Here is a 27355-nt window from a genome sequence, read left to right on the forward strand (position 1 = left end):
GGGAAAGAGCCTGAAAAGTATAGGTTGAACTGGGAAGATGGCCTCTTCTACAGTGAGCCAACTGAGTCAACCCGTGGAGACTGCAAAAGACTTGTAGTACCTCTAGTGAACCGACTCCAGTTCCTGCAGTTAGCCCATGAGATACCTTTGGCTGGTCACTTAAGTTTTAAGAAGACCAAGACAAGGCTCTCTCTTTACTTCTATTGGCCTAAGATGGGGTCAGAAGTAGACAAATTCTGCAGGAGCTGCCACACTTGCCTAACCTCTGGCAATAGTGGAGCCAAGAATGTGGCACCCTTGGTGCCTCTCCCAGTGGTGGAAGTTCCTTTTGAGGGGGTGGGGATTGACATTGTTGGTCCTCTCGACCCTCCCACATCTTCAGGTTTATCCTGGGTGTAGTGGATCATGCCACTAGGTTTCTTGAAGCCATAACTATGAGGACTGTTATGGCTCCAGCTGTGGCTAAGGCCCTACTTGGTATTTTTACCAGAGTAGGTTTTCCTAAGGAGGTGATATCTGACAGGGGATCAAATTGTATGTCCCACTACATGCAAGCCATGTGGAAAACCTGTGGAGTCACCTACAAGTTCTCAACTGCCTACCATCCCCAAACCAATGGGTTGGTGGAGAGGTTTAACATAACTATGAAGCGCATGATAGGTGCTTTAGAAGAACCGCTTAGAAGAAAGTGGCACCTTCTAACGCCATGCCTTCTCTTTGCATATAGAGAAGTCCCTCAGGAGGGAGTAGGATTCAGTCCCTTCGAACTTCTCTATGGCCATCCAGTCAGAGGTCCATTGGCCCTGATTAAGGAGGGATTGGAAAGTGCTCCTTCCCCCAAGACAGTCAGAGTGACTGACTATGTGATAGGTCTCCGGAGGAGAATGTCACACATGATGGCAGAGGCAAGTGATATCTTGAGGGCTGGTCAAGCTCTGGTCAAACATTGGCATGACCAGAATGCTAACATGGTTGAGTTTACTCAAGACCAGCTTGTTCTTGTTATGGTCCCAACAAGGCAGAGGGCTTTGCAGGACAAATGGATAGGACCCTTCAAAGTTGTGGGTAAACTTGGAGAGGTGAACTATCTGGTGAATTTAGGCAATCCTAAGGAGGCTCCCAGAGTCTTTCACACCAACCGTTTGAAGGCTTATTTCTCTAGACCTGATATAGGAGCTTTGCTTCTAGCTTCAGCTCAGGAGGAGGAGAGTGAACCTCTGCTTGACCTCCTCAGAGGCATACCTTTAGATGAGCAAGTAGAAGGAGTTAATTTCTATTCCAGTCTCACATCTGACCAGCAGATTACTGTTGAAGTTACTGTTGAATCAGTTTGCCTCCCTGTTCTCACTTTCACCAGGCTTGACCCCTTGGGTCCAGCATGATATACTCACTGGTGACTGTTTGCCTGTCAAAAGCAGGGGGTACAGAATGTCAGACAATGTAAGAAACCATATAAGGAATGAGGTCCACAAGATGCTTGATCTTGGGGTTACAGAGCCCTCTACTAGCCCATGGTCTAGCCCAGTTGTGCTTGTACCAAAGGCAGGATCCAAGGAGTTGAGATTCTGCATGGACTATAGCGCTCTAAATGCAGTCACAAAGACGGATACCCATCCTTTGCCTAGGACAGATGAGCTGGTGGACAAACTTGGTGCAGCCAAGTACCTCAGCACATTTGACCTAACGTCAGGCTGTTGGCCAAGGAGAAAACTGCATTCTCCACCCCAGCTGGCCTTTACCAATTCAAGGTAATGCCTTTTGGGCTAAAGAATGCATCTGCTACATTTCAGAGGATGGTCAATCAAGTTTGAATGGGAGGGAGGACTTCTGCGTGGCATACTTGGATGAAATTGCAGTGTTCAGCCCTACATGGAAAGAATATATTGAACACCTAGGATATGTACTGCAGGCTCTGGAACAGGCCCATCTGACCATAAAGGCAAGCAAATCTCAAATTGGTCAGAGTACAGTGGTCTACCTTGGACATGAGGTAGGAGGAGGTGAAATAAGGCCATTGCCTAGCAATGTACAAGCTGTACAAAACTGTGCCACCCCTACTAGTCAAACCCAAGTGAGAGCCTTCTTAGGTCTCACTGGGTACTGCAGGAACTTCATAGAGAACTACGGGACCATAGCTTCTCAATTGAATGTCATCTCCTCTCCCAAATATCCAAAAAAGGTCAAGTGGAAGAAGGAGTGCAATCAAGCTTTTGAAGGTCTGAAGAAAGCCCTTTGTCAAGCTCCAGTCCTAAGCGCTCCTGACTACCACCTACCCTTCATTGTACAAACTGATGTTTCTAATGTAGGTATAGGTGCAGTCCTTAGTCAACTGGATGAGAAAGGTAGGGAACACCCCATCAGCAGGAAGTTGAAGGATCCTGAGACAAGGTGGGCAACAATAGAACAAGAATGTTTTGCTATTGTGTGGTCACTGAAGAGGTGTAGACCATACTTGTATGGATCTACCTTCACTATTCAGACTGACCACCAACCCTTGAGATGGCTGATGCAAATGAAAGGGGAAAACCCAAAGTTACTCAGATAGTCAATCTGCCTGCAAGGATTTGATTTCTCCATTGAGCACAGAGCAGGAAGTCACCACCAAAATGCTGATGGTCTCTTTAGGATGTTTTTAACCGACTAGAGGTATGAGATCCTTCCAGGAGTGGATTAAATTCTCCTGTCCCTTAGTCTGGGGGTGGCGGGCGAGTGTTAGGGAGAATTCACATTTTGTGGCTAATTTCCCTCACCTAGTGAGTCCCCCAGCAGCTTTGCTGGATTTCTGGAGTTATTTCTTTCCACTTGGTAAGGGTGTGAGCTTTCCCCCACTCTTATACATGTTTTGCCATGTGTATTTCATCTGTTTTTGTGATTGTGGACTCTGAAGTACACCACTTCAGTAGCCCCCTTCTTTTGTGTGTTGCACAGCACCTTCAGTGCAGTAACACAGGGTTGTCTTTTAGACTTCCCACCGACTCCATTTTCTGAGGCTGACTACTGTCCCCCAGAAAAGGGTAAAGTTACCATTAACTTTACCTTGTCATTTAACCACAGATCCAGTACACCCCATCTTACATGGAGTACTGGAAAGGATTACTCTGTTTCCCTTTTTATCTGTACCTCCTAGAGCCTTGTTTTGCTCTTTTAACATTTAGGGCCTCATTATAAGTTATGCGGTAAACCTTGGTGCTATTAGCCCTATGGTTGACGCCGGTACCATACCGGTACCACCATGGAGAAAAGGGGAATTACCACCCCATTCCAAGGTTGGCGGAGCGGTAATTCCCCCTTTCTCCATGGCCCTTCCCCATTCCCATTTTTGCCCCATAGGGCTCAATGGGAATGGGGAAAGAGCTAATTACGGTACCGCAAATTGCGGTACCATAATCAGCAGCAACGTCCCTTTGCGGGTCCCAATTTTAACAGCTGGTCTACACCAGCCGTTAAGGTCGGGTCCCGCAAAGGGACCTCGTAGTAAGGCGGTAAGGGTTTACTGGTACCGGTGCCCTTACCGGTACCGGTAAACCCTTACCGCCTACCGTGTAATGAGGCCCTTAGACTTGGATGGTGGCAGTGGTATCTACCCTAACTTTTCTACCGTGATTATACTATATAAACGTGGTATTGTTTTATGCTATTATATTAGCCTCGAACATAAACCCGCTTGACCAAATGTTCTTTCCTTTGGCTCCGGTCGGGTTTATTCGCCATTTCTTTTTGTTAAAGTCCTTCTTGTGTTTTACTGTGTGCGGCAAACCAGGTTTGCCTTCTTTGTTCACCGTCTTTTGGCGGGCTTCTACAACGAAGCCCTCCTCTGGGCACCTGGGTGTCTAGGTGGACTGAATGTGAGGGAGGGGTGTATTCACCCCCTCTACAGGGTATCCTAGGAAACCCAAGTCACACTTTGCCATGATTGGCTGAGGTGGTTGTCCGGGCTGGACAACCCCCCTGCTGCGTGATTGACAGCCAGGCTGTGTGAATGGGGGATTTTCGCATAAAAGGCAGGTCTCTTGGGCTAGAAGTCAGAATTGTCACTGGAACTACAAGGAACCGAAGAGAAGCGGAGAAGAGGCCGGCTGCTGCAACTACCCCGTCCCGGTGAAGCCCTGCTGCAGTCCTGAGCTATCTACCCTTCGACAAACAGAGAAGATCCAGTCCGGAGTCTTCTTCCCTTGAGCCTGGTGGGGATAACCAGCTCATTCTCCACAACCAGAGGATCCCCTTCGTGGTTGAAATCCTTGCATACTGCTGTAGTAGTCCGGATAGCCATCTGAAGAGCCTTTCCTGTTTTAAAGGAGCATTCCTTTTATTCACCGTCGCTGCTGCTGGCTTCATCCCTGTGTGGTGCAGACCCCTCCAGACGTCCTCCTTCGTACCGAAGCTCCAGGAACCGTGGGTCTGCAGGAAACCAACAGGAACAACTGCCATGGCACCAGCTTCTTCACAGAATAAGGTACTGTGTTCTGCTTGAGGAACTAGGGTGAATCCCTTTCCTCCTCGTCCAAGGTTTGCCCTTGTCTTTTCTCCTTCTTATAACATTTGCTTCCTCCAACGACAATATCTAAGTACTCCTGGCAACGTTGAATCTTGAACTGCCTGACTGTGTGATCCTCAGCAACAGGAACCCGGTTCCACTTGACACTGGCTCTGACCTATTGACTTTGGAATTACTGTCAGCGAGTGTTCTCTGATTATGTCTGCCTTGACAAAAGTATTGCATATCATTTTTGCCCCCAACACTCTCTAGTTAGCCCAGGTGCTAAGTGTGTTTTGCCCCGGTAACGTTTCATACCGCGGATATGTGTTTCTTTAATACGACCGAGCTGTCAAAAAGTGATCGCATATGTGTGCCCGGTAACGTCTTTTGTTTCGCAACACCGGTCCGCTAAAACCTAAGGTACTTACCTTGAGCTATTCTGTGCCAAGAGAATTGGTTGTTTGTAGTGTATTTTTCGTGTGGTTTTTAATTCATAGACGTGTTGTGTTTTACAGATGGTTTAAAAATGAATGTACTTCTATTTTTTTACCTGAAACCTTGAGTCAGTGTTTGCTTGAGTCACAGTAATTGTGGTCCCCTTGTGTAATCTCTGGTACTGCTCATATACTCTTGAGATAAGCCTGGCTGCTCTGCTACTGCTACCACTTTAACATAGTTGTACAGGCTTGTACCAAAGGGGAACTTGTATTACCACTTGTGGTCTTAATTGTGTGTAGTGGTCCCTAAGGGCACTGCACAGGATTCTGCCTAACACTCATTATGACCCTGCCGGTCCGGAAAGAACGGTTGTGGTAAAACCGCCACCACCGTTCTTTCCGGACCGGCTGATTAAGAGTCCTGCACTGGGAGGTGTCACTCCCGCCAGGTCTGACCTGGCGGGTTTAACACCACCCGCCTGCAGGCTGAAATGGAAACACTGGCTCCGTCATAGACAGAACCAGTGTTTCCATTGTCCCCATCCCCATGGAGTCCTGTCGGACTCCATGGGAATGGGGACTTACACAATTCTGCCTCCGGAATTCCTGGGTCACCGGGGTCGTAATGCCCTGGTAATTCCGGGAATCACGGAGGCGGAATGGTAATACGAGCCCGGCGGTAACCTGCCGGTTTTTCCGGCTCAGTTACCGCCGGACTCGTAATGAGGCCCAATGTCTGACTCAGAAAGGGAGGAGCATGAGGAAAATGAGGCAGAGAGACAGAGTGAAAGACGACTCCCAAGAGAGAAAGGAATACGATGGTCAGATACTAGCGAATCTGCACTGAGGGCATCAGAATCAGCCACACAGTCTGACCGACATGAAGAAGTATCTCATGGTCAGAGGGGGGTGTCGTCACTGCCCTATGTAGACAGGCTCAGGACATTGCCAGGCAGATGGTGATGCAGGAAAATAACTCCTGCAATAGTCAGGAGAACAATGAGAGAAGAGAGAGAGGGCTATGCATCCCGATTTCTGTTGCTCGAGAAAGGGGGAGTAAGATCACAATATATTCCATGGCCACACATGGATCGAGAAAATTTAAAAAACAAGCTTCCAATGCTGACATCGGGAGCCGGAAAGTAGATACACGAGTTAGAAAAAAATGACAGGAGGAAACACGTTAGCTATAGGGGATATTAAGGGTCTCCTAATCGCCATAATTGGTAAGAGAGCAGACGATGCGTGGGCACGAGCAGGCTACCATGGTATAACCACCATTAATACTGCGCATGACAGAGCTCCATTTAACAATTGTAGAGCCACAGTATGGAAAGCGCTGCGAGTGTTGTATCCAGACACTTCTGATATGGGAGCTATAATGACACGAAAAATGAAAGAGTCTGAGGATCTGTTAATTTACATACAGAATTTTCAAGACGCATGGGTACTCGAGACTCATGAATCTTGGACGAAATCTATACCTGTGTTCTACCATATATTGTGCCAAGGGCTGCCAGAGCCGGTACAGAAACAGCTCGAGAAATTGGTGGGAATTGAGACCAAGCCTTGGCCAGAAATAGAGCTGACCATCGCACACTATTGCAGATTGCTGCAAGAAAAGAATCGCAAAAAGGAAGCTGCATGTAAGGGTGAGGAAGCGAAATCGGTGCAGAAGATATTGTAAAAGTATTCTCTTGAGGGAGCCATGATAACTAGAGCAGCTGAATCAAGCATGCAGCAGGTCACTGCCCCACAGCAGAATAATCAGGGCAACACAGGGTCTTATCCCAGGGGAAGAGGATTTAGGGGAAGAGGATGGCAGAGTAATCAGGGAGGTTTCCAAAATAATCAAGGAGGTTTTCAAAATATGCAAAATGGTAATCAAGATATGTCAAACGGGCAAATGATCCGACCACCGCCAGTATGTTGGTTGTGTGGAATGACAGGGCACTTAGCTCGCACATGCAGAAACCAAGGTATAATGCAGAACAGCCAAGGAACGGGTGCAGGCATGGGCAATACACCTGCAGTTTTATAGCAGGGTATTGCACAGAATTACACGGTACAACACAAAGTGCCAGGAGCACAACAAGGCGTGCAACCTCAGAACATGGGGAATTTTCCACAAGGACAATCCCAATAGGCACTGTTGCAACTATCGCAGACGATGAGAACAGGGCAGACCACGAACCCTGGAATGGGAAGTAACAATGGGAATGGGGGAAATCCACCAGTCCACTGGGCTAAAATTGTATATGGACTAGGCCAGCTCACTGGGAACCCTGATGTGTTCTATCCTATCAGTGACACCAGACCCTCATAGGGAAGCTAGGGTGGATGTCGTTATAGGGGATAAAGAATATTCCTTCCTAGTTGACACGGGTGCAACACGCTTGTGCATACATGAAAGCAAGTTTTCCTTGTCCAGGCGAGTCCATAAATACTCAGAGATTTACAGGAGCTACAAGTCATGTTCCCTTCACAAATGCACCTCCAGTCAGACCCCAGTAAACATTTTGGGTCGAGATTTAATGACAAAGTTAAACATGACAATCTCGTTCACGGAGGAGGGCATAATATGTTCAACTGCAGGAATGCACTATTCAGATGTATGCGAAATGATCAGAGCGTATGCAGGACACACAGCAATGAGGGCTATACCATTAGAGCCAGAAATATTCACATATGGTATGCGTGCGCTTATGGCAGGATTGCCAGGCCTTGCAGACAAAATCATGAGGACCCCTGATGAATTCCTATTCAGGCCAAGAATACTGATGCACAAGGAAAAGGGACAAGTATTTCTCTTGATGATACATACAACTGCTGTACGAGGGAGGGGTGGCCTTGATTGACTCTTATGATGATGAGGGCCGACAATGGTGTGCAGTAATTGCACACCATTGTCCATTGAAGAAGGATATCGATTGACTGGCATCACCAATGACGATCTGTTTGAAGAACAAGCAGATATGGGCAAGACAATGGTGGAAGTGAGTCTCACCTTTTGGGTAAAAATGATCAAAAGAGAAGTACCTCAGAGAATGATGTTGGCACGAAACCGTCCTGAATATTTTGATGACGACATGGCCGAGGTGCCTGACTCAGTGTGGACCACAGGACCCTATGACGTAGGCCTTTTGAAGTGGATTGGAGAAGTAAAAATTAAACTGAAACCAGGAGCAATTCTCACAAGAGCACGACAATATCCCATGTCCAGAGAGGCAGATGAAGGGATTTTTAAGACAATTTCTGCAATGATGGATCAGGGCATCTTAGTGACGTCAGAGTCGTCATGCAATACTTCAGTTTTTCCGATCAAGAAATCAAAGGCGGGTCTTGGAAGCTAATACGCGATTCACGCCCAATCAATGATATTATTGAGGCCGAGTTCCCTTTAGTCCCTAACCCGTCTACAATTCTATGTAACATACCCGTGGAGGCAAAATATTTCACGGTGATTGACTTGAAAAATGCATTTTTCTCAATCCGTTGCACCGTGACTCACAAGATCTGACGTCATTCACATTCAGACAGATGCGTCTGAAAAGCACGAGACTACCCCAGGGGTATTGTGAGTCTCTATCTATTTTTAACAGAGTCCTGCAGATACACTTGAGCAATATTGCACTAAAAATTGTCGTCCTGCAATATGTGGATGACATCCTAATTTGCAGCACAACAGAAGAACAATGCAGGCACGATTCTGTTCAGCTATTGACTATACCGGCTGAGAAAGGACATAAGGTTGCAAAGGAAAAGTTACAATATTGTCAACAAGAAGTGCTGTACATAGGCCAGCTGATCTCACATGAGGGAAAGAGAGTGACCCCAGAAAGGGCTGAAGCCATACTGAACACGGCTAAACCACACACGATAAAACAGATGCAGAGCTTTCTAGGCCTATGCAACTACGTTAGGGCATGGGTCTTCGACTACATCTCTTACACTAAGCCTTTACTTCAGGCCCTAAAGAAGGCCCAAGTGACGAAAGAAAATATTGAACGGTCTGAGACTATGGAAAAAGGGTTTGCTGAACTCAAAAGAGCTATTTGCACAGCACCAGTTCTAGGGATTCCCAATTATGCAGAGGAATTTTACCTGTTCTCAAACATAAATGGCAGCGTTATGACGGCAGTACTCACACAGAGAGCCACGTTGGGGTACAATCCCCTAACATACTATAGTGGGAATTTGGACCCAGTAATGAGAGGTCATTTTCCTTGTGAACAAAGTTTAACTGCCGCAGCATTCACCATAGAGAAGGCTACAACCATTGTGATGGGATGCTCCATGACATTGTACATCGAGCACTCACTATTTCCCATTCTAGAAAAAGCAAAGGGCACATTGACGTCTCAGAGAGCTTCTGCTTATGAAGTGATCTTATCAAATCAATCAATTGCAAGATAGTGAACCCAGCTATGTTCATAGACGAGCCAGTCACTGAAAGAGAGCCAATACATGACTGTGCGAACTATGAAGAATTCTATGATGAAATCCCCAGGGTGAAAGAAAATGCCTTGGCAGAAGGAGAAATCGTCTTCATTGACGAGTCTTCAAGGGTCGAAGTGACGGACAAAGATATACTGGCGTTGCTGTGGTAAAACACACAGCAAATGGAGAATTTTGAGTACTTATTACATCGAGCGAATACCATCTCATTATTCAGCACAGGCTGCAGAATTATTGGCATTGATGCTCGCCATTGAGAATCACGCAGACCAGGAAGTAACGGTGTACAGTGACTCTGCCTATGTGACGTCAACAGTGCACGCAGGCATAGCACACTGGAAAAGGAGGGGCTACCTCCGAGCGGACAGCACGCCAGTGCAGCACGCAGCCTTATTGGACAGGCTGATCAAGGCACTACAGCTCCCAGTGGGCATAGCGGTCATGAAATGCGCCGCCCACGCGAAAGGGACAGATTTTATCTCACCCAGAAATAAAGCAGCAGACATGGAAGCCAAGCGAATGGCATCCAAAAGTGAATCGATCATGGAAGTGGAAGTTATCCATGCCAACGAACGAATGATGGTTACATGAACAGCATCTGAAAGTTAAAGTAATTTGGGGGCAAACAGAGCTAATGGAACTCCAAGGGGAGGTACCACAGGAAGAGACGAACCTTTGGAAACTTTGAGGGTATTCTTTAAACCCCTCTGAGAGCTTGTGGCTACAAGACAGCACTGGTAAACCAGTAATGCCTGTAGCCCTATTAAAAATAGCGCTGGAACAGTTACATTATCCAGCACATATGACAAAAGAGAAACTAGCAGCAACGCTCGCTGAAGACTGGTCCATACCGAATTTAGCTGAGCACGTTGCATTCTTTATAGTGAACTGTATAATCTGCCATTAATTCATGACTGGGCGCACATTAACAGTAATGAGAGGAGTCGTCCCAAGGCCAAATGGGCCTTTTCAGCACTTGCATGTCGATTATGTCGACATGATTCAAGTATGTAACGGGTACATATACTTATTTGTTGTGGTGTGGCCATTCTCTAGATGGATTGAGGCAGGTCCATGTACACACCCAGACTCTCCCCGTGCGGCAAGATTTTTAGTGAGAGAGGTGTTCCCCGCAGTGGGGGGTGTGCGAGATCATGAGATCAGATAATGGCCCTCACTTTGTTAATGCAATTTTCAAACAGATTAGCTTGCTGCTTGGTATAAAGCACAAGTTCTCGTCGGTGTATCATCCGCAAGGTAATGGAATCTGTGAGAAACTCAACGGCTTGTTGAAGGAAAGGATAGCCAAGTTGAAGCTGACTCTAAGAAAGGGATGGTTGCACTGCCTTCCTTTGGCACTGTATGCACTTCGGAACCAACACGGTTCTGACCATCATCTTACGCCACACGAGATAGCCAGAGTTAGAAGAATGAGAACTCCTTTGACACCCCGAGATAGAGCTAGATGTGATGCCCAGTCAACAGGATAAATTTTAGGGTCTGAGATGCAAAACTATCTGAACTGCATGACATCTTGCCTTACTGTAATTTGAGACCAGCTGCAGCGGCGACGAAAGGGGTGCAGGGCAGCACGGAACACAGAAGGAGATACTACTACAGACGCAGCTCAAGGACTTTGTGTTCCATCCATCTTCCCTGGAGACACCGTCCTTGTAAGGAATCATACAAGGAAAAAGTGGGACGAGCCAAGATTTAACGGTCCTTTTACAGTGGAGGACTGCACTCCATACGCAGTGAAACTACAAAGCAGAAGAGCATGGATTTTTCTCGGCGATATCAAACCCTACATCGGAGAAGGCCCCCTGCTTGCACCCCAACGAGAGGAGTCGACGAGCAACGGGGAAGAACCACAGCAGGTGCAGACGAGATCCATGATGAGGAAGCAGGATGCATGAACCGGCCAAACAAAGACAAAGAACTTTTTGCAAATTGTGGCTTAAATTGGACACTTCCTCTAAGCAAAAAAGGGGATAAGGACATATAAACTGAACACTCTGTGCATCCTAGTTACAGGGTGAAGAAGAATTGCACGCATAAGCCACAACATAGCCTGTGAACTTTGAACTTTGGACTAAGGCACAGTTAAGCCTCGATGAGAAAAGAATATGCTGAATTTTGACCGAGGACATTTACATTGGAAGCAAATGCAGTATCCCGACTCATTCCACCCAAGACCATATTCGGAATCACTTATGGTATCCCGCAGTAGCGCCATCACCAAGGATGTGGTCACCTATCTTGATCTAGTGCTAAGATCATACCTGTCATTGGTAGGGTAGGAAGACCCACCAATGTCACTAACTTCCTTCAAGATCCTGAAAACGAAAAGACAGTAAGAAGACTGCCTTCTGTTATTGCTGAACAATTTCTCTTACTTCCTGAGTACAGTGAAAAGGAACCAAATGTCCCAAACACAGACAGAAATAAATGAGCTTATCAACACACTGTTCTTTTGCATAATCGAAGATTGTCCAACCCTTGTATGAAGAACAGACACACACACGTTTCTTCGAGACCCAGCAAATACAGAACATTTAAGCCAACTTTTAAATAAAATTGTGATCCTAGTCGCACTCCATGCGACCGGACAGTGCAGACATTGTTTACATTAAAGAGAGAGCATACAATCCTGAAAAACTCAGCAAGACAAGATGGATGTCCTTGTCACTAGAAGACAGCAGGTTAGCTCACAATGTTCTTTTTCGTCTAGTCACTGACTTTCCAGAGCTAGTGGGGAGACCGATCAATGTTGACGTCCTCACATTCATCAGAGGCCCAGCTAATGTTGCACAGATGGGCATGCTCTTGCATGGATTCGTGTTACAGATAGAGCTCTCGAACCATCAACAGAACTATTTGAGGAGATTATAAGAGTTCTCCGCCGAGGGACAGATCAAGGAAGCAGTGTCAAGGACTTCACTTATTGCATTTGTTGTTATTTTGTCCCTATTTCAACATACTGACCAGCGTACAATATGTCCTCAGGACCGAAGCAAATCTGAGGCGTGGACTGAGAGCTTACTTACTTTGAACATGCACAGTAAAAGGACTTACTGAAGTATTATTTAATTTGATTTTTCCCATAGTCTAGCAAAGGAACTGTATCCTGAGATAAGAGACGACTCATCACCGCAAGAGGGGGGACACTTGTGGAGCACCTGACACTCTTAAACCCAGAACTTGAAAGACGATATTGTTAAGGGAATACAATAAAAGTGACATTTGGCGAATGATCGAAATGGGGAACCAGAGCAGCAATCTGGTCCTTCCACAGGAGGAGACACGACCACGCTTCTTTGGAAGTAAATGCTGCCGCCTGACATACAGAGGCATAATGTATCTATGTATCATATTCATCATTGTTTTACTGTCATTAACAATCAGAACTGCCTTTTTTATTGGTGCACAAAGCATTCCAATTCCAGTGCACCCACCTAATGATGCACGTATGAAACCCACAAAAGCACCCAGACCTTACATTCCAGTCCCTAGAAGATCTGACGGAGGAATGAATTAACTTGAAATGGATGTGATTAGCAATGACACACACACACCTGTGGTAACAAACAAACAGAAAAGCCGGAGACAGGGTCGGCAAAGAATGAATGAAGAAAGGTTATTGACAACCACATGCATGCAAACACTGAATGCACACAAAACAGGCCTAGTGTCAATGACTGCAGAACCACAAGCCAAAACAGTAGAGAAGAAGAGACTGCTTGCCATAAGAAATGCCACAACAGACATTGTGGAAAGACAAGAGGAATCAGAGAAGAAACCAACATAAATGATAATGATAAACACCCCTGAGACAACACTGATGGAGACAAAGACAAACTCAAGGAAGATCTCACGAACACAACTGTTAGTAGACTCATTATGGCCGTTTATAGCCAAATCAAGGAAAATACTATAAGAACTGAAGAACAAAACCGCAGAGACTGTATTGCCAAGCAAATATGTTCCAACACAAGGGACAAGTAACGGTGCTACGATACAACCATACACCGGACCAGTGTCAGGGTGGTTGGTATGGGAATTTGCAACCAGCAGGCAAAGGATGGATGAAGAGAGGGAAAGAGCTGCCAGACTCTTGTTCATTCAAATGGCGCAGGTGAGGAAGCCTGCACATGGGCCGAGATGCCTAAGAATCCTCCAGCAAGAAAAAGCCATACAGATACATTTAGGGATGTAGTCATAGCCAACTACAGGAAAACACTAAGAATCAAGAGAAGCATGCATGGAGATGACTACGAACTCAACAACTACCTGGATAGCACAGCACATCTGGGAAATAACATTTGATACCAGCAAATGAAAGAAGTTTGAAGATGAAGTTCATAAGGGGAATGCTTTGTTTGTGCACTCCTACCATACAGCATGGGAAAATCCAAGATCTTCGTAGCTGTAGAAATCGATGTCCAGACAGCACACTGTCTGACACATGTAGCAATGTGCAAGACCAGAGGCCATTTCATGGGTAGTGATGCCTCATTAATATGGGCAACTGAAACAGCCTATCCAGACGAAGATGATTATGTTCAAGACATTAAGACAAGAAACAGAGCTCATACTAGGAATCATGTGATCAGGTACGAGAAGCCTGGAGTTAAAGGAGCAGGAATAAGATGGCAAGTGAACCCGAGATTAAATGTCCAAGGAAAAACTGCAGAGGAAGCTTGAAAGTGGAAGAATAGAGCCCAAATGCAGATTAGGGGAACAGTGCTTTCACCAGATGGGTGGGAAAAACTAGTGGTGATTTGCAGAGCCTGGATGATCACTGGACCCTACAAAGAAACTGTTGACATTGTGCAGAATGGCTGCAAGCCATTGTGGCCGAAACTTGCAAAACTATTGACATGGGTCGAAGACAGAGGAGGACCCTTGCAGATAGTGCCACTAGAAAGCCCAAAATTCTGCTTCAGGAATAATGGCACTAGAAAGATGAGAGAGAATAAGAATTGTGGATGAGTCTTTGATGCTCCATGGATGGTGCATGGAACTGCAGTAAATATGGATCATTATTGGGCATGCAGATCCAAGGCATACATCAGACTGCCAAGAGACTGGGGAGATATATGCACAATAGTGAACGTCCACGTTCCAGCATTAGTGATCCCGAAAAGTGACCTGAATATTGACAGTTTCCCGAAAGCAGATGCTCACCTGAGGAAGAAGAGATCTGTGGAACTGATAACTCGGATGAAGAGAGAAAATTACGTCACTGCTAAATCGGAAGAAGCTTTTCATGCAATCCCATATGAACACAGGCTGTTTAGCCTCACCTCATCAGTGTTCACAACGATTTTTATGCCAAGAATCCAAGTTGGAGTAAATACTAAATGGCTGCAGATAACCAGATGGGAGTTACTGCAGACAATCAATACGACCATAAAAGGATTCAATGCGATCAAGGAAGAGCTAAGAGCCATCCGACTGAGGACTCTTCAGAGCAGATATGTCCTTGACATGATCACAGCCATGGATGGAGGAGTTTGTGCAAAAATCAGAGAATCATGTTGCACATTTATACCATCTCACGATGAGGAGAATGGAACCTTAACAGAAGCCATAAGTATGCTGACAAACCTGCATAACCAGATGATCAATGAAACTGATGAAGTTGATGATGACAGCTGGTTTGGATCACTATTCTCGTGGGTCCCGCAATGGATGGCAGATGCATTCAAGTTCTTGGGAGCCCTGTTAGTGATGATATTGCTAGGATTTTGTGTTATCAAGATAATAATCTTGCAATGCCAGAAGATGGCAAAGAAAGGGGGGATGAAGATAATGATTGATGTCAAGCCAGGATGGAAGCCCAAAGACCTGACTGATGAAGAAATAAGAGACTTTGTGAAGACCAGCATTCACATACCAGAAGGAACAAAGTTTCTCTATCCCAGGAAACACAGAAATTATGTGGGAAGGTGGGTTTACTGTAGCCCAAATGGACAATGTCAATTAATGACATGGAATAAAGATGAACATGTAAGAACAGCAGGAAGCCTGAAAGGAGTCATAATAATATGGACACCAAAGAGACACTTCTTCAAACCATCATGTATAGACCGAGAAGATGAAGAAGGAATGAACCCATGTGATGGAGTAAAGATAAATACAAAAGAATCGAGTAAGTTGAATCCAAAGTTGAATCCAAAGACGGAGGTGAAAGTGGTCGATGAATCGCCCAGAGGGGGGAGTGTAGAGGAGGTCCCGAATAAAGCTTGCACTCCTGTCACCCATTTTGAAGTACCAGGAACGTTCACACAAAGATATGTGACGTATGATGAGCAAATAAATCAGCAGAGAGCCGCAGTAGGGCTCTGCCCAGTACCTATCAGAAAAGCAACACCTATTGAAGTACCGATACCCAGACAACCATGGACAGTAAGGTATCCATTAAGAAAACCCTACCAGCAAATGAGACGAAATGAAGATCGCCTAAGTACAGTCCCGGAAGAAACCAAAAAGGTCTTAATGGAAGACGAATGGTGACATCACAGGGACCCAGACAGACGTACAGATAGTAGAAATAACGACCCGAGAATGACACAAAGAGACAAAACTTCATGAATAAGGATATCGTGAACCTAAAAGGGAGAACAATGTTGAAATACCAAGAAGCTTAAGCTGTAAACAGGATGAACATATTCAACCAGCTAACACCTCTACATGTGCTTGGAAGTGCAAGAAGGCTAAGAAAACAGTACGGCTTGCTATGCTAAGTCAAAGAATTGTGCGGCAAGCGCCATTATACATAATCTACCTCAAAACGAAGCACAGTATTATAAGTGTGATTCCACTTTGCACGAAAAGCAGAATCAACCCAAGTTACTAAAGGCCGCATGAACAGAGATTCATATTCTAGCAAAACGAGAAGAGACGGCTGAATCGAAACTCGGCAGATGCAACTCATGCCAGGAGAGCCAAGGTCATACCAATAGAAGGAATGAACAGTAGCTACATATAATTGAATTTTAAGAACAGAATATTCTGTCTCTGAAAGGTCAAGATAACGAGGTGGAGGCAGGTGGCAAGCTGAATAAGAATCAAATACACAAATTGAGAGTAACTAGACAAATTCACGGTGTGGGAAGCATGTGACTACCCGAGCGAGGAGAAGCACGGGCTCACACCTACGCTTGGCATTCGCCCAGGAAGAGCTATCAGAACTTTTCCAGACAGAAGATGCAGTTTCAAGGCCAACTACAGTAAAGTAATTGACACATAGTTGCTGAAGTGATGATTGATTGTAACCTTAATTGGAGGAAGGCTGGGTAACTAGGGGGCACCCTGCACCTGGCTGACCATTCTGCGTGCTGCTAAGCAAGGTGGAAATGTATGCATGGGGTTGATGCCAACCCAATCACAATGGACCAAATAATCTAGGGTCCTATAGTTAGTAGAACCAATGGGACGTTGTACTTTTAGTGACGTCTACAGTAGTCATTTGGAAGGAAGGGCTTAGATGCCCACCTGACAGCGTTTACCCAATCCCCTCACTCCGTTACCATGTACAGATATAGTACCTATATTAAAGTTACCTTTTCCTAACCAATAGAATTGCATATTAACTTTTGAGTGTTATACGTCAATTATGATGAGTTTTCAGTATAAATACTATGATTTTTATGAAGTTCTTTGGAGTTGAAGCGAGAAGGACGATCACATTACTGCTGATTTCCATGACTCCTCGTTTTTTGTACTTGTCATTAAATGGACTCCCTTTGCCAAACCATTGCGTTGTCCTTATTGATTGGTGTTGGAGTAATAAATCTGCACCCCCATCCATCTCAAGGGTGCAGCTATCTCGTCTTAAAGTACTTTGGAGCAAACCTCGGCTCTATGGGCCGACCGGGGATCTCCGGAGTACGCAGTGAAGACCACTAGCCCCAGCAGACTTATTGGGACGTTTTGCAAGATTTTAAGATATTAGATAATAAATAATTATTAGTAGCACATTGGTGTAGAAGTGGGTATTAGCGATGGAAGTGAGGAGGTTGTTTTGAGTTTTCCTTGCAGGCATCATATATATCATGTTCCAACTAAAGACTGTACTTGCACAGCCCTAAATGTGAAATATATTATGCCAGCCCTACCTAACACCTACCAACATAGGCATGTATTAGAGAGATGGTTAGTACATGAATGTTACTGGGATTGTGATAAATGCCTTAATGCATTCACCCGAACAGTACCCATTCTTGCAATACCCAAGGATTGCCCTTTCTTGGAATTTGTGCCATATTGGAGAAGAGGAGGGCAAAATTCACAATGTTCACAGTAACAAAGATTTAACTGCAATAACTGAATACACTAGATGGGAATGTGTACTGCAAGGCAATTTTAAACTCTATCGAGGTGAAATCACCCATCATTGCCATATCTGCAAGGCCCTTGTTCGATGCGATGGCACAGTGCAAAATTGCACAGCCTGCACCGCTGGCTTGGCAGGCCCTTCAGGAAGACAACACTGGGTTTACGCCAAGTTACCCACAGTTAGAGGCAAATGATCCCATCAATATTGGGCACTTTACTACAGGAGGAATACATTCAGCCAAACCGGTCATGAATGTCTTCCTCTGTCATTGCAAGCCCTGGCACAACTGCATGTGTAGGTTACCTGCATGATGTCCCAGTAAACCTGAGTCAAGAAAAGTTAAGGGCCCGTGTCACTGCCTGGCCAGTGAGCCTGTAGGGGAAGGGGAGCGAGAGGTTCCTCACGAGAGCATGGGTGTTACTTGGGTTACAGTGGTAGGGGTTACCTGCCTCCTCCTTGTGCGTTTTGATGGCACTCAGTTATCAACTTCATTAGAGGGAAACATGTATATAAAAATGGCATGCACAACATATTGTTGGGTATTGTGACGAATTGAAGGAATTTGTCTTTCATCCCCAAGGGTGGGGGAGCCCCTTCATATAAGGCTAGGGAGGTGAGCCTACTCCACAATACCATCCCTAGGTGTAGAGGCAAGTGGGACATCACTAGTAGAGACTCCACCTTTGAGGACAAGGACTGCAGTTCCCGTGAGGAACTCCTTAGAGATAGCCACCTTATTGCCTACATGAGGTGTTCCGCCACCACAAAGCCCTCTAAAAATGGGGACGAAGAAACTCAGAATACATGCCTGAATCATACAAACAAAAAGCATGCCCCTTTAAATCTTAAGGTCCCATACAATGGGGCAAGTAGGTTAGAAAATTGATGTCCGGCGTACAGAGAGGAAGAAGATAGAGTCAGCTCAAGCTGAAAAGCCTGCGCATTTGAATATCGCTTGAAGCAGGAACACAAGAGACGGAGAGAGAGGCGAGCCGAAGAGAGAGAGAGGCTGGAGCGCAAGACCCAGGATGCCCGCCGGGCATGAGAAACCCAGAGAGGGGAAACAAGTAGAGAGACACTGGAATGCCATACCCAAGGTGCCAGCCAAGCATGAAAAATCCTGAGACGGGAACCAGACAGAGAGATGCTCAGACACCAAAGCCAGGTGCCAATTTAAAAAAGAGAAAGCAGTGGGACAGGATCCGAACATTCGGTGGTGGTGAGACCACGGGAACCCTGTGGTGGACAGTCAGTCCCTGCAACATCATCGAAAGGTTGCTGTGGCAACACCACTTTGGTATGGGCAGCACAACTTTGTATTCCAACTAATGTACCCTCAGCAATACCAGCCTTCTGCTTTCACATGGGGTGTTTTGGTTGTGTGGTACCAAAGTGTACAAAGCTCTACCCTCCCAATGCATAGGTCGGTGCACCCTGACCGTTGTTTTCCTTGGGCTATGGGTGTTCAAAGCTGTTCCAACAGGGAAGATGCGGAATGCCTTCTCGCTATTCAAGAGAAGCACTAAAGATGCACAGGTGATTGGAGGTACGTACTTCCCATTGACAACGGGGGAGGTTATGGGGGAGAAGTAGGTCATGTCCTTGAGGGACTGAGAGGGTCTACATATGCTTTACACAGATGGTAACATCCCTTTGGAGACTCCAGGCAGTGCTTGAGCCAGTAACCAATTAAACCAGTTACATTCTAGATATATCATATATTAAGGCTCAATTCCTTTCTAACAGCCATAAAGATTACACTGACCTGATATGATGCAACAGTGTGTGGCAGGAGATGCAATACAAATAAAGAAACAAACAAGCAAACAAACAGAGAAGCCTCCCTAGAACCATTGATTCCCCCATAGTCCCTAGAGTGGAACGACCAGTAGGAAAACAAAGTCCCCAGGGAAACCTTCTGGGGAAGAAAACCCTGGCGTGCAGGTCGCTGAGCAGGTCTTGTGCGGTTGGGTGGTTCGGACGCACTGTCACACAGAATCAAGCTGAAGAATTAGTTGTCACAGTTGCCATGCTATTGGAAAGTAAGAAGGATAGATAAGAATCAGTTCTACAGGAGACTGTAGGTTCTTAGGGATTGGCAAAGGGAAAGAAGCAGAACGTACTGGGAAGACTCTCAGATGGCAAGGAGGCACTGTCTGAAATCCGGTACTGTCCAGAGGAGCTGGAGTTTGTGTTGTGATGCTGGAAGAAAATGAGTGGAGAGTGTGAAAAGACTGTGGTTTGGATGGGTTTGGCAAATGTAGGAATGGGAAAAAAAGATGTTCCCGGGTGAACAGAAGTCTGTCAAAAGGTACGGGTGGATCGCACTGGAGCGAATAGTAAATGGTGTCTTCCTGTTGATGCTAAGTAAGGAAGGATGTGTCAGAGGGCATCGGAATGAAAAATAGTCTAAATATTGGAGAGTAGCGACGTGCAGGTGTCCTGTCTGCAATTGCATATATCCGCTGCTGAAATCAGATGGGGGCGGGAGCAGGACGGAAACAGAAGAGTAAACAGAGACTAGACTGTCGATGGAACACTGGGCGCCATCTTGGGAGAAATTTGAAGGATCGGGCTCATCCTTCTCCATCTGTTCCAGATGGACTGTTGGCGGAACCGGGATGGGATAAGATGCCCTAGCTAAGGAGCCAGTCAAAATGAGGACAATGGTCCTTCAAATAGGATGGCGCTAGACATGACGCTGGCAGCACAAGGAGGTGCGTGCACCTTAATAAAAGATGAATGGAGTGTATTTGTATCTAATAACAAACAAGATATCCACAATCAAGCAACAACACACATCAGGAGCATTGCCTATGATCACTGGACTGATGTGCAACATTCACAAATATATTGGTGTGTGGAGTGCAAAGATGTTAATGTTTCTTTTGGCAGGCAAACACATATTAGTAATAGGCTGCTTTTATTTTAAGTTGTTCCTTGCATGGTGCACCAGTGGTATGAACTCATTTGGTACAATAGCTATAAGCACATTTCCTGACACACACAGGGAGAAATTGATCATGACTAACTGAAAAAGAGCACATTAGGCTTACTTATGTTGTATTATACTCTAAAACGGGGGACTGTTAGATTGCCATGTTTGTCTTTCAACATTTTGCCATCTTAAAGCTTTGCTCACATAAGCCTGAACAATGCTTGCGATTTGAAAAGTAGTTTTTTAGAAACGTGCACATGACCACAAGCTGAACGAAGACCCGGAGTCACTGCAGCGTTTTGCTAACAGCAGCAGGTAAAGCAGGGAATCTCCTTGAAGTACAGCAGCCTAAGGCAGGATATCTTTCTTTTAGATAAAAATGTCACAAGTCAGGGTGACCTGCACATTCTATCAAAGCACAATTCATCCCAATGAGAGGCATCTGTTTATTAGATAGAAATGACACAGTCAGGGTGACTTGTATAGTATGCCCTTCAACTCATCTCCTTTGAAAATGTTGTCACATGAGAGGGTCTGGTGGCAACGGACGCTATTTCTCAATTGAACATATACATTCCTGCTGCGGCTTTTGTTCATAAATAGGGCTGTGAAAATAAACGTACAGTGCACTGTGATATCATCACCAATCCCCAGCATAAAGTCTCCTTCCATGTTGCCAGGGAAAGTCAGCCACTACCTGATCCTGACCCTGTGGGTGGATCACAAGGGAGGAGATGGCTGTGACTCCAACAGGGGAGACACAGTATTCTTCCCATTCCTGTAATGAAGAAACACTAATTCCAGAATCTCTGTTGACATGTTGCCATTATTCTGAACCTTTCAATGGTAAAACCCTGAAAACTGCTTATGTTAAACTTTCTAAACAGAACTCTATTTACTCTTCACAAGTACTTCACACCTCTAAAACCCATTTAATATCTAATGTTTATGAGTGATGCTATTTAAACAAAAGTGGCCAACAATGTAACTTAAATCAGTCTAAAATTCCTTTGGACTCCAAGTTCCAGATGCCCCAGGTACTGAGACGAAGGAGTCAATGGGGAATGAAAGGAATACTAAGTGCAACCTGCTGTCTAGTTTTCAGGTTCGCAATCAGCTATGCGGGACATTTAAACTTGAAAATAACCTACAAGGTAGAGTATGAGAGGAGGGCTGCAGAGAGTGCAGTGCGGGAAGCAAAACCAGAGGCAGAGGCAGATTCACCGAGGCGAGCCGTGCAGGAAGAAGAAGAGGCTTACAGGCAACCGCCTGAAAGCTTAGCGTACAGGAGGAGTGACGAACACTGGAGGGACCTCAAAAAGCGAGAAGTCATTTACCACGGGACCGGCGGAGACACAGTCTTGTGGAGTGGAAATGGTTCCATCGGCGAAGGAGTGAAAAGCCCATACAGAAACCGAGAGAGACTCTGACTAGCTGGAGAAGCCCGCCCTGATGAAAACTCTTCCCTGCAGCTGCATGTCACACCGGTGACTCGATCCAGAGGAGCAGGGGCCTCCGGGACATGCCATTAAGTTAACGAATACTTGAGGAGTCATTTTGAATACCAACCAGTGGAACTGAAGGACAAGGGCAAAAGTTGTACAATTCTCCTTACACGAGATGTCAATTTGGGGAAACCTGGAACCCGCATTGCCATATGCCAAGAGATACTAAAGAAGAAATAGAAGGGCAACAGTTGTACAATTCTTCTTACATCAGATGTCAGTTTGGGGAAACTTGGAACAAGCCTTGCCAAAAGACACTGAGATGGAAGTTGACAGACAGAACCCGAGCAAACCCCCATATGTGGGATATCAATAAGGGGGAATTTGGAACAAGTGATACCTGGAGTAAACAAGGTATAAACAGTGAAGAAGTAGTGAAGAAGTGCAACTGTGTTATGCTTTAAAGGAAAGTGAACATTGTAGCAAATACCTGGTGAAAGATACGCATCAAGCAGTGAGCCCTTTTTGGAAAGAGATAGCTGGCAGCAGAGTACACAAGGGGATCTGTGTGACCCAGAAAGTGGCAATTAGTACACCAGGAATTCATAAGGTGGAGAAAAGGAAAGGACAAATAAGAAGATGCTTGGCAGGATACCTAAAGATTCAGTTGAGAAATTCCTGGCAGGAGAGTATAGCAGGAAAGCATAACCTTGAACAGTGGTGTAAAATAAACACTTTAACATTTGAAACAGTAGTTGAAGTTAAAAAGACATTTGTTTTGCTGTCCTGAGAAAAGTGTTCGATAGAAAAGACATTTGTTTTGCCATCCTAAGCAAAGTGTTCTATAGAAAAGACATTTGTTTTGTCATCCCTGAGAAAAGTGTTCTATGGGAAAAGGCATTTGTTTCACTATCCTAAGACAAGCGTTCTATAGAAAAGACATTTGTTTTGCCAACCTGAGAAAAGTGTTCTATAGAAGAAACATTTGCTTTGCCAATCCGAGGAAAGTATTTTGTGCAAGAGACATTTTTGTTGACTTTAACAGAACATTGTTGGAACAAAACACTTTCAACAGTTTTCCTGAAATATTCCGGGGGAAGGGAATTAACCCCTGGACACAAGGAGTGTGGAATTATACATTTGGATTTGTGAACATTTTTGTTGAGTTGGAAACAGAGACATTTACCTTGCACATTTTGCTTGTGTATGTTAATGTAAGGGTCAGATATCTTTTGGACACAAGGTCAGCTTGCTTTAGTTTTACACAGGTACGGACACTCTGGTTAGGATAAGAACAGATAGGTCTTTATCCCAACCACGTTTTATTTGAAGAACAGAATGAGTGTGTAGCTACGTCTCTAAAGACATTTCCTTTCAGATGGAAGACCGCAAACAATTTAAACCTGAAAATGTTGTTGAGGTATCAAGGTTTCAGTTAATTGTGTTTTGGTTGTTTTGGGTGTTTCTCTTGTGTTGTATTGGCTGCTTCTCTTTGATGGGTTTCCTGTTTAGCTCACTGAGTTAAATAGACAGGTTTTTAGCAGTTCTCTGAATTTTAGATGGTCTTCTGTTGTTCGTATTTCCTTTGTGAGTGAGTTCCCATGTTTTCCCAAGCTGCAGGAGAATGCTGAACTACCAAATTTCGTCTTTTAGTATTGTTTTGCTTTGAGGTGAATGTCATCGCTGGTCCTAAATGTTTGGTTGGTTTGTAGATGGAGATTACTCCCTTTATGAATTCTGCTCCTTGGCTGTGGATTTATTTGTGGGTTATGCAGAGTGTTTTGAAGATATTCTTTTTTTGACTGCTAGACATGTTTGGTTCTCAGTACTGGTGTGTGCACTCTTAGTGATTTTGATGAGTATTCTTGATATATGCAGAGATATATGCTGTTGGCGTAGTCTATCCTCGCCATATCGAGGTAGATGACAGAGAGGATTCTATGTGGGAAGATGAAGAAAGGTGCTACCTGCATGATTGTGTGTAGGTTGAGGAAGCACTTCTTTACTACTTTGTTGACTTGTGGTTCGATGTTGTTGTCCATCATTATTCCAAGGTTTCTAACCACTTTGCAAGGTTCCGATCAATTTCCCATTTCGCTAGGTCATGGAATATGGTGTTGGTTCGACAGGTTGTTGGGTGTGATCATGACTTCTATTTTGTCCGGGTTGAGTTTAAGACTGTTGGAGCCTTTTGATGATTGCTTTATGGCAAACTGTGTCAAAGACTGCTGATAGATGTAGTATTATTAGTGCAGACGTGACATTGGAGTCTGCGCTCATTTTAGATCATCCCATATAGATAGTAATGCTGTTTCTGTTCCTCTCATGGATCTGAATCCGACTTGTGTCTGGTCTAGTATCCGATTGTTTTTTACAAGTTCTGGGATTTGTTCATGAATGTAGCTTTCTAGAAGTTTTGCTGTGTGCGGAATGTTGGAAATTGGTCATTTGTTGGTTAGCTTCGCCATGTTTTGCAATGAGTTTTAAAGAGTGGTTTCATGTGTGCTGATTGGAAGACTTGTTGCACATTTCCTGAAGGTAGTGAATGGTTGAAGAGGTTGCAGAAGTATTTTGCAGGTTTTTTTGGGTGAGGATAGCCTTGGACATGTCTAATGGGCATGGGTCCGCTGGTGAGCTGTCTTTGTTGCTTTTATTCACTAGGCTGGTGAATTTTCCAGTTGAGATTGGTGAGTAGTTGTTTAGTCTTCTTGTTGGTTCCCTCATTGGCTGGTTGGGGGACTTGGTGTTGATGGCTTGCTTATTCATGACTAAACCACAGTATGGGTCATAGGACAACGACAAAATGGTATACCCTAAACAAAAATAATAATTGGTAGATCTGAGGGTTACACTATTTGGATTCCTCTTCTTGCTGTCCTCACTGTCTTGGCTCTTTCTGGGTCCCTACTCCTAATTTGGTCCTTCCCTTTGTTTGGTAGCTCTCTCCAACCTCAGTACAACTGGAGGATTAGGGTCAGGTAATATAAATGCCTACAGCTTCTAGGGCCAGAGCAACTAAAATAAATAAAAACACAGTGTCCGGAGATAGGAACCAAAAAATCGAGTGCATAGTGTACATAATCACAATCGATCCAACATACTTATTCCAGTGTGCATTTACCCAGCAAAAGAAGGCTCAGGCCTATCATACCATGAAAATATCCTTCCACCTGCTCACAGTGTTATGGTGTTTTAAAGTGTGCTAGCATGCATTTTCTTTGGCTTTGAAACCTTGTTTCCACATGTACATTGCTGTCCTAGAGTCTATAGTCACCATTCCAACACTCTCCTACCAGGGCAAGGCCTTGGGCCTTACTTCCATGCTCTGGGGACACCTGGATGCCACTCTCCTACCAGAGCGAGACCGTATGCTGTGTTGGGGTTGCATACAGTGGATCTGGACAAGATTCCCCCTGCCTGGGTGCTTTTCAGACTGAAATAATTGCTACTCCCAGTCAAGAGCCATGTTCCATTAGTGCCCTCACTAGAGCCTCTTCTCCAGTTTCTCCAGTGCTTGCCAAACTCCAACCTTAACAGGAAATCAATTATTGTCACCTATTCTTCTACTCTGGTGGGCTCAGGGTACCCACAAGGACCTTGGCTGTAGACATCAGCCAGCTAATCAAGCTGCTCCTTCTCCGAAGTCTCTGGCTTTGGTCGGCTTCTGGGTTCTGAACCCTATGCACCATTTTCCAAAAACGACTTTTAGGTCTGGGCTTTTTGTCATTGCCACACCTACTGCTCTCACTACCAACACAGCAACTCTCTGGACCACCGTCCTTACTCCCACACTCCTGGCCACCTTAGCTCAATCCCTCAAAAACAGAGGTTCTGTTTTTACCTGCTTCTACTATTCCCACCCCATTTTGTTCCCACCCCTCCCTTTCTTTTCCCCGCTCTTCTCTCTTTTTCCCCCTCGGTCCCTAAGCGTTGTGTCATTTTGATTAATTGCTATCCTTTTCTACTCATATCGCTTCAATTTCTTGTTCTTGTCGCTAAAACGTTTTGCTTTCTTACTTCTTCCTCCACCCTTGCCCCCTGTGAGCCCATCACTTCTGCTATGCACTCTCTGCACTGGCTTTCTTTTGAAAATCTTCTACTTTTCAATTTTCTTTGTATTGTTTCTAAATGCCTCTATGGCCTTGCTCCCTCTTATCTCTCTACCTTGGTTTCTTTCTACTCTGCAGGCCGTTCACTTCCTTCTGAACCACTCTTTCTTCTGACAGTTTCTCATGCCCCATGTGCCTCATCATGATTCTTGTGCTCTTCTTGCCCCTAAGAATTGGAATGGTCTTCCTCTTTCTCTGCGTTCCATATCATCTTTTCCTCTTTTCAAGACCCCTCAAGTCACGTCTAAAAACACATCTCCTCTCATTGATCTTTTGGTTTTCTGTTTATCTGTTCATGTAATTTGTACTGCTGGTTACTCTGTACAGCGCTTAGGCGTTAAGCGCAATAGAAATTCAATAAAAATGCAAAAATATATACTGGAGCAGAGGAGTCAAGTATCTTAATAATGACAGCGAATAGGTTGGTGCTTCTCCCCTTTAACGTGGGGTCATGGACCCAACTATCTTGCATGTGTTTGCCCTCCTTTTATAATTAAAGTTCTGTGCAGAGCATTTGTAATCAGCACTCTGTGGTCCAAGGGCTAAAAAGTGCTGTCTGCCATCTTCAAATCAGGAATGGTCAACATGGCAGCCTTACTAGATTGTACTCCTGTACCTTGCACTGCTGACGTCTGTATTCTCAATTCGATATTGGTACCATGCTACATGTGACAGGGCGATTTGATTCCCCATGCTCACGAATGTCTGCTTTCTTTTGCACTCTTCTACACTCTCCATTCTGCCATGCATGTCTATTCCCTTCGCTCTCTTCCTCCCCAGATTCCACTGGAGGTGGTCTCTTATTACTGCATACACATGACCTCTTGTGTTGTGCTACAGCATTGTATCTTAACTGATCTGGTAGGGTGGCTGTGAGGCTTGGTGTTGGGCAGAGATCAGATTCAGGTAGAGCGTTGGCGCAACCCCCATATTCCACCTCTAACAGGTACATTGCTTAGTGGGCATTGCCCTTTGCCACCAGAGGTCAATCTCCTTTAACCGCCTCAAAAGGGATTGTCACAGCAAGTACCATCTCCACTGCTTTACAGAATTCTGACAATTGCTATATTCGGCATGGAAAAGTATCACAACCTGCTAACATACTGGTGCCATTTAATTCCAAGGTGAGTGCATGCCTCTCAGCAAG

The sequence above is a fragment of the Ambystoma mexicanum genome, chromosome 3q, assembly GCF_040938575.1.
Source record: "Ambystoma mexicanum isolate Mex_15411 chromosome 3q, UKY_AmexF1_1, whole genome shotgun sequence".
Taxonomy (NCBI): Eukaryota; Metazoa; Chordata; class Amphibia; order Caudata; family Ambystomatidae; genus Ambystoma; species Ambystoma mexicanum.